We start from the raw sequence: 10,311 nt of genomic DNA on the forward strand, positions 1-10,311 counted from the left end.
TCAAGCTGACAGACAAATCACATACCAAAAAGGACTATGATCAACTGTGTATTTCAAGGAAGTTTAATTCTAACAGTAGCACAAAGAAAAGGTAAAAAACAACCCTCCTGAGCCTTATTTTCTTACAGGATGAAGAAAGCCAAATTTTAGGAAAAAAAAATGAAATCTCATTTGGAAAAGTTAGATGTAGTAGGATGACACTGTACAATTAAGTTGATAATTTGTGAACATTACATTAACACAGTTACTGATAAACTCTTTTCATCTTGTACAACAAGACACAAACAGAACCTGTGGAAAGTGCAGTCACAGTGACACCAAGCTACAGCAAAGAATCATTTACTCAGAGTGGCTCAAACACCCACACAGCAAAGAATGAGCAAGAATAATTTTTGCAAGATCACCACTCCTGTTTACAATTCCAAGCCAAGGAAACAGTAAAGACAGTAGATTTGATTACACAAGAGAGAAACAGATTTATTTTTTGTACACAGTGCAATGGGCAACACAAGCTTAAAATTGCAGACACCAACACTCTAAGACAAAGCTTTGTAGGCCTGAACTCTCCTCAAGGTTCCTTGCAGCCTGCCAGCATGGTTAGACATGGTAACTTGAACTGACCACTAACTAGGGCTTCATGGACCATTGGTTGTCGTTGATTGGACATCAAAACATCTGCTTGATCAAATCAAATGATCACATAAGATCCAAGCACAGGATGTACAGTACACAAAGAACTGCAACATTAAAAGGCAGGACAAGTTCTCCTAGGATTTCAGTGGATACAGTTCCACTAACTGGTATTTTCTCTTTCCTTTTAAACCTCCCACAGAAGCCAAGCCAGATGGCTAAATGCTGTTAGTACTAATGCTGCTAATACCCCTTCAGGATTATTTATTGAGTGGGACAGCTAGGACTAGCACTTTCATAGCTTGTAATCACCACCAGTTTTTTTCCCCAGTTTGTCTGTATCAGTTATAATTTTCATTCAGGATACATGTCCAACATGTATTGTTCACATCTATTCTAAGATTACTACTTCACCAATGCAAGCACAGTTGAGTTTATTTCAACTGTATCCAAACCACAATTGTTACTGGAAACTTCTGGTCTCAGTTACTTTCCAAATTGACCCTTAAACCCCACTCTTTTAGGTTGTCCAGCAGTTATTTAACTGAGTAAGCTACAGGAATTTTCACCCCACTATCCCATAGATTAGCTTCCAGAGAAAATGAGCAACTTAAGCAGAAACATTCCATACAAAAATTAAGTGAAGTCCAATTTATATTTCAAACCAGCATTCACTGGAGACATAATTAGAGTTTTCTAATTACTACACTGCACAAGAAAACAATCTTGAAGCAACAGGTCCCCATGGGTCACACCTGATCAATGCTGCTAGCCATCCTGAACTCCTGGCTCTACAGTGGTCAGACACCAGCCATACCTTCCCCCTTCCCCAAAAGCCTGGTACACATTAAGCCAGGACCCTCTAAGCTACAAGAGCAACTAAACAATACCCAAGCTAGAGAAATTACTGTGCTAATGTCCATTCTGCTCCCTGCCTCACTTGTAGAAGGGGCCCACTGACTTCTGATGGTCCTTCTCATTCCAAAGGAAGCAAACAGAAGCCAGATCATCCCCTTCCCCAAAAGCCTGGTGCACATTAAGCCAGGACCCCCTAAGCTCCAAGAGCAACTAAACAATGCCCAAGCTAGAGAATTTACTGTGCTAATGGTCCATTCTGCTCCCCCCCTCACTTGTAGAAGGGGCCCATTGACTTCTGATGGTCCTCCTCTTCCCAAAGGAAGCAAACAGAAGCCAGATCACTCAGTCACAGTGCTAGCCAAACAACTTGACTACCTTGGCTGGTTTTTTTTCCACCAGAAGGTAAAATATAGCACAGCAAATGCCAGGCAAGAACATTGCTTAGGTGTCTCTCCATGTAGAGAGCAGGAGCCGAGCACCACCTTATGTCAGCAGTCAAAGCTATCTACTTCAATACTAAATAAAATGCAAAGTGAAAGATGACAACTATTTAGTATAAAGTTCTCTTCTTCCAGCACATGATGCATCCAGCCCAACGACCACAAAAAAAAAAAAAGTTTTAAAAGTCATAGGCATTTATTAAATCATCTACCAAAGGAGCATTATGTTTATTATATCCTTCAACCCAGCAGCCACAGAACAGAAAGTCCCCTCCAGAGCGATGCCTGCCAAGCGCTGCAGCCTTCACACCATTTACTGCTCAGCACACACACACACACGTACAAAGAAGAGGATTATGCCCTTCCAGTTTCAGGTGTCATCCAGGAGGACTGTTTCCACAGTTTTAGCTGTGAACATTCCACACTGTTGCTGTTCTTCCCAGCAATTGTATTTTGCGGTCCCACTTCCATTTCCTTTACTACGTATGCATAAGCAGGAGGCCTCTCCTTGGCCTGAATTATTTACCCTATAATTTGTGCTTCTGTTTTCAACTAGTATTTACTGCTGAATCATGCCAAAAATCACACATACTGAATATTGCTGTGGGTCATACTTTAAAGCCCCATGAATTTCCTGGTTTCCTTACAGCCAGACATAAGCTTCCCATTACTTTGGGCCAATCTTTATCCCCTTATGGAACAACGAAGCAAACTCACTGACACCAGTGAAAATGCACCCAGTTGTATTATACATTAATACTACAGTTCAAAAACAGTCGCCACAATCTTGATTCCTTGAAGCTTGGACTTCTACTTTCAAAGGTATTTAAATGACAGGGGCTACTCCTGCAAGAAAACTCCAAATACACTAACAGTTGCAATAACAGGTCTGTTTGTTAGAATCCTTTACAACACCCAGATGCTTAGAAGCAGGCAGACAAACATCAACATCAGACAGGCATCCCTAAACAGCTCTGAAAATTTGTCCCAAGTGTTGCAAGAAACCTGTCAAAGGGCTACAGTGATCAGGAACCTAAAGACAATGGGACAAGTACCTTAACTCTCTATTAAAAAATTTGCCTTTGAACGAAGACACACCATAGAACTCCTAGTACTCTCAATGAAGGACAGGTCTCCAACTCCAGAAGATGATGGATTTTCAAAGATACTACTTATTAAGAAGACATTAAGAAATGACAACACAGCTACACCAAATATTTCCTTTATAACAATAAATAGCAGTAAGTATTCTTCTGGCTAGGTTACACTGCAGGGACAGATCAGCTAATGAGAATGACATACACAATCAGATACACCCATCAGTCACAGCACTATTTTAAACAGATGTAGGCTGCTCTAGGCCTTGCAAACAGTTCAGTATTAGCAGTCAAATTTTCAAAGCTATTAGGGTCTCAAACACGTGCAAGCACCTATAAATCTCAGTAACAGAATGTAGGCACTTTTTACTGGCATTGATTTCAATGGGACACAGCCACCAAGCTTAACTGACTTTGCAAGTCTCAAGAAGGAACAAGTACTCCTGAGGTGTTAGGGCTGGATTCAATAAAGGGCTTGGCCCAAGCCTCTAGGGCCCTACAGCCATCCACATCCACACAGCCCTTCCTGAGCTACTCCAGGAAGCACAGCAGCTCCTGCCAGGCCACAGGGATTCACAGGAACACACCCACAGCTGCACTGAGACAACGCAGCTGGCACAGACCTCACGCTGCAGTGTGAAACCCTTAGAGCTCTTGATGGAAGTGGGAGACAAACGCTCAGCCCCTCAATAAGCAGTTGGGATTACAGGGGAGGGAAGCATCTGAATGAGTGCTTTATACCACCCCTAAAATGGTGACAGCTTCAAGGCAACCCTCTATCTACTGAGGACCTCCATGAGGGGGTCATGAAGCAAGACTGGTGGGAGAAAAGCAGAGTGACCCAGAGCATGCCAAAGAATAACCCCCCAAACCTGGATCTGGGCACTTAACACAGATATCCCCCCACTCAGCTTAACTGAATTTGTGTGTGCTTTCAGCCATCAACACCCTGCAAAACCCCCCTGACACAGGCATATTTTCACTTCCAAGACATTTTCAGCTTACAGCATCACACAAGTTTTTTTGCAAAAGTAACAGAGCCCTTTTCTAGGATGCAGCCCACTGACAAAGCTAAGTTTGCATTATTAACTGCTTTTTAATATTAATTGGCCTTCATACATGCTGGCAGAAGCCTGATGTGTCTTTTCTTAAAGATAAATGTATATCCTTCTCTAAACAGCATTAAAATGAAGATTTGTCAATCCTCAACCCCATTTCAATGGATAGGATACATGGAAAATAAATGCAAGCACTGAAGTAACCTAACTCTGAGATGTGGCAAACCGTTTTGGATGTTCAGGATTAATTTGACACCCTTTCTTCACAAAACCATCTAAGTCACACCATATAGCCACGTGACCTGCAGCAGAATTGCCTGAAGAATTTCATACAGTCTTTTCAGAAGACAAATGTTTAGAAATTGTGTCTTTATCCTCCCCCACAATCTTCATATGTATGACTTCTTAGTATAATTTCTAAAAGTATTTCTTCACACTACGATAAATCTGCTATCCCATGTATAAAAATCTCTCAACTGAAGCAGACAGTACAGGCTCAATTGCCTCCTTCAAGGGAACATCCCTCCTCCAAAATGTTTAATTACAGACACTGACTATCCCCTGCCATTTCAGCCACTTCCCCAGCTTGTTCTGTCTCTGGGTTTGGTTTAGTTTGTTTTGCTGTCTTTTGAGACTTTCCCAAGGTTTCAAATACTCAGGCTGCACCAAAACTATTTCAAGAAACCAAGAGTCTTTTTCCACCTTAAAAGCAAAGCCTAACACAGCAAATTCAGCAGAAGCAAGAAAATTAAATGGGCACAAAATCCACTACTGATTGTCCATTTCCTTCCTTTCCCAAACCAGAAAGCTGAGCTCTCTAGCCCTCCCAACACAGCTTCAATCCCTAGAGAGACCAACGGGTCTCTTAAATTGCCACACTAAAGTAACCACTCAAAACACACAGAGAAGAAAAACCTGCCTCTTGAGATCACTCTTTGCTCCAGCAAAATGTGCAGGCTAATTTGTTTTCTACAGCAACTCCATCTTGGGATGGCTTGACTGGCTAACACTTACTCATTTGTTTTTCACTGCCCTAGGCAGCACATTCATAATAACTATAGCCAGACATACCAATTTACTACTTTTTTTTTTTTAAAAAAAAAGCTTCCTTACCTATATCCTTTTACCTGTTCCCTCCTCCTTTTGTCTCCCTAATCCTCCTCTTTTGTTGTTCTCCCCTCCTTGTAACATCCCTTTCCCCAGTTTCAGAGCAATGGATGAATTCTTTCTCTTTGTGAGCTTGCTTTTCTGCTGATCTTACAAGTTCTCACTTCTCCTCTTTCTGTGAGCCAGTATCAGCCCAACTATCCCCTTCATCTTTCATCCCTTCTCTTCACCAAAAACGTGAGCTTCCCATGTAACCATCTGACTTTTTTTTTTCCCCCACCTTGCCTTATCTTTTCCTTCACAAAAGCAACATATTTCTATTTGGTTTAAAAGCTTCCTTCCTCATGGTTTGCAAGCACCTACACTTTGTTCTTCTCCTCCCAACTTCTGCTTCCAAGCCTAATAGCAGAGGACTTAGTAGTGTTGGCTTAATGGTTGCACTTGATGATCTTAAGGGTCTTTTCCAACCTAAAGGAATCTATGATTCTACTTCCACAGCATGGGCAACCTCAAATGGGAAGCAGCCACCCAGACTTCAGGCAGGAATCCACAAAAGCTTCTAACACCAGAAAATTTGTCCCAGGGCCTGCTGGTACTTGGACACAATACCGAATTCATACAGATTTAAAAAGCATAATATCCCCCAACCATCTCTGCTATTCCAAACACAACTCATCAACAGATTTTCATTTCAGAAAGGTCCTCAAGATGTTACATACAAAGGTGGAGAACCCAAACCAAAAAAAACTAGCACGTCTATAACCGTAGTAGTCTTTGTTTTCTAAACGACCCTTGGAATTTTTGCCTATTGTTCTCTGCTGTGCACAACGGAGCATTTGGCAAGTGATTTCTATTTTTAGGACGTCTGGGAATGCGTCGTTTCGCTTTTTCTCTTTCGCTTTGTGGGGCCACAGTGCCATCTATTGGAAAAGTTACAAAGAACAGACTCTTGTTTATTTACTACCTGTAAAGCTGAGTAAAAATATTTATTATTTCGGTTTCAAAACAACTCGACAGGCCAAGACTTTATGTTAGGCTTTTATATGCATTTGTTGGGATATGCAAGCCCAAATATTATGGCAAGTACAGACTAACACATTCAAGGAAACTTAAGCAAACAGTTAAGAGACTCATAAACATCAGAACAATGTTAACTTGCCAGAAACAACCATTGCCACTTTTAGAAATAAACGCCAGGAAGGGTTATCCTGCATGAGCTTGTCTCTCCTCTCTCTAAACCCTGCATCTCCTATTCTAGTGGGACTCCATTTGAGCAGGATCAAATGGGGATAAGCACAAAATGTCTGTTCCCTAACCTGGTAACTATCAATTCTCCAGTATCAGGCAATAGCTAGAATAGCTAAATTCTCCTTCCTGCAGTAAGCAGCACGCATATTAACTTTCCCTGTGTCTATAAGCAAGCCCACTTTCCTTCCAGTCAGTGGGAATTCAGAGCAGCCAGAATAAGCCTGCAGGGTACACACAGACCAACATTAAATAAAGAGCAACATAAATTTCAGGAAAAGGAACCTTTGCAAACTGGACCCTAGAATGATTTCAGAGGAGTTAAGGAGACACAGGCCTGCAGGCAAGCCACCTACACCAGGCAAGTGAATACAGAAACACAGAACACAGCACAGGCTAGAAGAGGCAGGCCCTTAGACTGGGCAGTGTGGAAGACTTACCATTGGAGAAACCTTTCCTCTCAAGTCCACTTCCAGTAGCACCAATGGCACATCCAAACCCCTCACCAACAGATACCTCCCATCCACTGCCTGCAAGGGCAGTGAAACAGGTCATGCAGTGCCTTAGAAAAAAAGGAGAGGAGGTCTGGCAGTTGGTTTTCAAAGGAAAACAAGGCACAGGTGAACCATGTTATTACCTGGGCAAGGTAATAAGGAGAAGGAAGCAGGGATCACCCCTCTCTGATTCACAGCTGGCACTTTCCATCACTCACACACAAGTGTCCCTTACACACATCATCTGCATACATTAAAGATTTAGAAAAGAAGATGGTACTTAGCCATAGACATTGGGAGCTCTCCCACAATACTGTAAAAGCATCTTTACACACGTGTATATACTCACAGAGTCATTTAAGTTAGAAAAGACCTTTAAGGTCATTGAGTCCAACCATTAACCTAACGCTACCAAGTCCACCACTTGGAAACTGTATCAATAAGCGCCATGTTTACACATCTTTTAAGTATTTCCAGGGTTGGTGACCCCACCTTTACACTGTGTTGCCTATTCCAGGGTGTGACAACCCTTTCAGTGAATCATTTTTTTCCTAATGTCCTACCTAAACCTCCCCTGGCACAACTTGAGGCCATTTCCTCTAGTCCTACCACTTGTTACTTGGGAAAAGAGCCTGACCCCCACCTCACTACAACCTCCTTTCAGGTAGTTGTAGAGGGCAGTAAGGTCTTCCCCTAGCCTCCTTTACTATATATATTTAAGGCCTTCCAGTAGGCACTGGCCACCTCCAGTTTTGGGATTTCTACCTGTCTGTCTTGGTAGACCTATATCCAGATATTTGAGAAGTGACTTTAAAGTCTGGATCTTCTCCATAGGCCTGCTGTCCCAACCTGCTTACGCATTGGAGCTTCATGTTTATATATAAGCCACTGCCAAATACCATTAAAGCACTAACCAGCAATTTGCAACCAAAAATCCCAACAAGAAAAACACCTTAGTGCAAACAGAAACATATCCTTTCTTTTCATATGCTTGTAAGACACCTAATTTTTAGGAAAAAGTTCCAAATGCAAGTGACAGCCCGGGGTACTTCACCCCATCAGAGCTGGTGAGGTCACAATGGCAGTGCCAGGGCTGCCCCAGCTCAGCACCACCTGGAGACACCCTGCCGAGGCCCAAGCCTCATCCCCCTTCCTGGGCACAGCTACTCCTGCAGGTGCACCACAGCAGCTCCCCCTGGGGAAGGATATAAACCAAGAACACTTCCAGCTCCAACATGGCACCTTTCCTCCTCAGGATCTGCAAGGCCTCCCCCACAGCAGCACCTCCGTGGGGCCTACACAAGAGGAGGCCCCACCATGGCCCCTGCCCGGGTGCCCACAGCACTGCTCCACAGGCACTCATGTCATAAAGATCGCATGCTTTAGCAGCAGTTCACTTTAACAACCCGTTAGATAAATAACATCCTTTCATTGTACAGGGATTTCTAGTAAATCCCCATATATTGTCCTGGTTTAGCACAATTTTCAGTGTGAAATCCCCATAGCAGAACATGTTTCCCTCAGATGTCAGCGTAGGAGTCAATCAGGAGGTAAAGCCTCTGCTGCAAATGCAGCAAACTTGCAGACAAGTGTCATCTCACATGGTGGTTTGTTTTGGTGTTTGTTTGTTTGTTTTCTTCAGAGGGAAGATGAAAATAATTTTGGAGTGCCAGTAAAAGCCAAGGTGAAACCAAAGGATGAAGGAGGTCTTGTGAAGAAGGCCACAGCACCATGCAGCTCTCACCATTTGTCCTGGCTGCCCTCTGGCACCAAAGAGGCAAGTTGCAAAAAGGCTGTGAACACAATGAACATCATCTGCTTTGTGCACCTCGCATTTGGCAAAAAATGCACAACCTCCCAGCCCACCAAAGCAAGACCCCAAATGCAAAACTAGTGTTTCCTCCTTGATAAGTGGGTGCAGGAGCCACGGCCTGTGCTTGGGGGCATACTGGGGAAGGGGAGAGGGTGGAGGGACCAGCACCAGAGTCCCCAGTCAGTTTCTGAAAGAAATGATCTCTCTCCAGCAAATGGAATACTTCTCCTGATAGTTTTTTGGTTGTTTGTTTCCATCCTTGTTACACAAAAGCAGCATTTTCATTTTTTAGTATTTCCAGTACCTTTGCACATACTCCTTTGTGCTGTCTGTACTCCTCAGCAGTGGGACACGGCACTCCCACACGGAGAGAACACAAAACTCATTGCAAGCAAAGGATGAACTTTATTTACCCTTCAATATATTACAGATCTCTCCTGTTGATTTACAATTCCTTATATTGACATGACACATGCTTTAGGCATGACTGCACTACCACTGAAATCAATGAAGTTAATGGAAAATTCATAGGGGACAAAGCAGTTAACTGGAACAAGGAAGAACAGCTAATTAAAAATCTTGAAGTGGCACTTCAGGGAGTTAATGCCTGCAGTACAGACACTAATGGGCTGATTTGGGCAACAGAGGCACCTCTGTCTGCATCATCTTGAGGGTCTCACTGAACTTTTTGATATAAATTGCACTGTGAAAGTAGCAGACTATTGTTTTGCTTGCAGAATCTGGGCCTAAACATTCAGGCAGCATTCCCCAACTTAGTCTTGCAGGAATGTGCCCTTTCTCAGTGGCCCTGCTGCCTCTCAAGTTGTGAAAAGCAACTACCTGAATTGTTTTCCTCCCTGCTAGAGCCCACACCATTTGTAAAGGAGTACCAAGGTAATGAGCAGATACAAAGGACTGTCACTGATAAAGGAGGCAAAGTAAGACAGGGAAGATTTTGCTGCCCTTCTGTTGTAGTGACCGCACCCAGTCAATATTTAACTGCACTCTGTATTAAACGACACAGTAGAACACCTTTATTTCCTGCAAGTGCACACAAGCAGCTCTTACCAGCGAAGTGTTTGTTATTCCACACTGACAAGCTGCTCTACACACACCTTATGGCTAAAAGTACGCATGAAAGCTTGGACAATAAAATGTGCCCTCCAGTGCTTCCCTTGTGTACTGGTGTGATCACCAGCACGACCAGCCCGTTGTCACTGGCCGCTGCTGCCCTCCAAGCCCCGCAGCAGTAGGGCCCGGCGGACAGAGGCCGGCGGGTGCGCTCCTCTAGGCCGCCGATATATAATTTTTCTGTTAACTTTTTATTTTCTCCCTCCGCGGCGCGGCCAAATCCCCAAAAAAAAGCGCGTTTTCCCGCCCAAAAAAAAATCTTTGTGCTCCAGGTGAGGCTCGAACTCACAACCTCGGCATTGCTCGGCTTTGTACTGCTGTATAAGTACCGCGCGCTAACCGATTGCGCCACTGGAGCCCTGACACCAACTCCTCCCGAACGGTTTATCAAGGGCTCGTCCTGCCCCGGCGCGGGAAGTGCAAAGGGCAGACATGCCC

At 43.6% G+C, this 10,311-nt stretch overlaps 1 non-coding gene across 1 annotated transcript; it reads right to left on the minus strand.

Moving 5' to 3' along the window:
• Window positions 1–10,137: 10,137 nt before the first annotated feature.
• TRNAI-UAU lies at window positions 10,138–10,231 on the minus strand. Its single transcript has 2 exons — window positions 10,194–10,231; window positions 10,138–10,173 (listed from the first exon to the last, which is right to left on the minus strand). It is a non-coding gene; the product is annotated as a tRNA-Ile (tRNA).
• Between the last annotated feature and the right edge of the window lie 80 nt (window positions 10,232–10,311).

The sequence above is a fragment of the Merops nubicus genome, unplaced genomic scaffold, assembly GCF_000691845.1.
Source record: "Merops nubicus isolate BGI_N331 unplaced genomic scaffold, ASM69184v1 scaffold32016, whole genome shotgun sequence".
NCBI lineage: Eukaryota > Metazoa > Chordata > Aves > Coraciiformes > Meropidae > Merops > Merops nubicus.